The 1,801-nt window shown below is 36.3% G+C and overlaps 1 pseudogene; it reads left to right on the top strand.

The window, feature by feature from the left end:
• The first annotated feature begins 341 nt into the window (after nucleotides 1-341).
• LOC118984068 (uncharacterized) lies at nucleotides 342-411 on the top strand (annotated as a pseudogene).
• Nucleotides 412-1,801: the final 1,390 nt, after the last annotated feature.

The raw sequence follows: 1,801 nt of genomic DNA on the forward strand, positions 1-1,801 counted from the left end.
CTATAGGCAAAAAAATTAAATTCAGTCACCAACTTATACCACACACAAAAACAAATTCAAGGTGGATAAAAGATTTAAATATAAGTTGTGACACCATTAAAGTCCTAGAGGAGATTATAGGCAGGAAAATCTCAGACATTCCACACTGCAATATTCTCACTGATATGTCCCCTAAAGCAAGGGGCATAAAGAAAAGAGTAAACAAATGGGTCCTCATCAAATTAAAAAGCTTCTGCACGGCTAAAGAAAACAGTATTAAAATAAAAAGAGAGCCAACTGTTTGAGAAAACATATTTGCCAATGAATGATACCTTAGACAAGAGTTTAATATCCAAAATATAGTGCTCGCTTTGGCAGCACATATACTAGAATTGGAACGATACAGAGAAGATTAGCATGGCCCCTGCCCAAAATATATAAAGAACTCACAGGACTCCACTCCAGGAAGACAAACAACCCAATTAAAAAGTGGGCAAAGGGCTTGAGCAGACACTTCTCCAAGGAGGACATACAGAAGGTTCAGAGACACATGAAAAGATGCTCAGTATCACTAGCTATCAAACGGATGCAAATTAAAACCACAATGAGATACCACTTTACACCAGTCAGACTGGCCATCATAAACAAAGCAACAAACAACAAGTGTTGGAGAGGTTGTGGAGAAAAGGGAACCCTAGTGCACTGTTGGTAGAATTGCACACTGGTGCAACCACTATGGAAAACAGTATGGAATTTTCTCAGAAAACTAAAAATGAAACTTCCTCTTGACTCAGCAATTCTACTACTAGGTTTATATCCCAAGAACACTGACCCACCAATCTAAAAGCACCTATGCACCCCAATGTTCATAACAGCACAATTTACAATAGCCAAGGGCTAGAAGCAACCTGAGTGCCCATCGGTAAGTGAATGGATCAAAAAGCTATGGTACATTTACACAAAGGAATTCTATGCAGCAGAAAGAAAGAAGAAGCTCCTACCCTTTGCAACAGCATGGATGAAACCGGAAAGCATTATGCTGAGTGAAATAAGTCAGATGATAAAAAATGAATACCATATGATCTCACCTTTAACAGGAACCTAATCAACAAAATGGACAAGCAAGCAAAATATAACCAAAGACATGGAAATTAAGAACAGACTGACAGTGACGAAAAGGGAGAGGGGAGAAGATCATAGGGGAAAAGGGTGAAGTGTTTGCAGGAATAATTACAAAGGACAGGTGGACAATAACAAGAGGGGTAGAAACAGGGGAGGGAGGTGGGGAGGGCTGGTGGTATGGGGAGGGTGTGGGGGGAGCAGAAAACTGTACTTGAACAACAATAAAAAAGTTTAAATAATAAAATAAAATATTTTATTAGATTTAAATACACAACTTTAAAACTGTGTCCAAAATACTAAAATCAATTAGCGGAGACTGAAAAATGAGCATTTTTTCACGTTATTGAATGCCAAGACTATATTTTCTAGTTTACAATATAAATTTAATAAACATTAAAATGTTAACATCATTAACCTATCACATTGCACAAATAAAAATCAAGAAAAAACAATGTTTTAAAAGTATGTGAAAGCACTATTCTGTTTTATCAGAGACTATGTTCATTAATTTATTTTTACCAGAGGCTGTGTTTGTTAATTTATACATTTATATTATAAACTGCTCTCATAAATTCTACCTCTTCAATACTGATATATTCAGGTTAGATGAAAGCAAACTATGTTGGTAGAGATAAACGACCTTCTCATGATGATCTAAAAAAATTGCTGAACAACAGTAGGGTCTACACCTAACTCCAAC

This window comes from Sturnira hondurensis, unplaced genomic scaffold (genome assembly GCF_014824575.4).
Source record: "Sturnira hondurensis isolate 20B ecotype Veracruz unplaced genomic scaffold, ASM1482457v3 Scaffold0003201, whole genome shotgun sequence".
In the NCBI taxonomy this organism is placed as follows: domain Eukaryota; kingdom Metazoa; phylum Chordata; class Mammalia; order Chiroptera; family Phyllostomidae; genus Sturnira; species Sturnira hondurensis.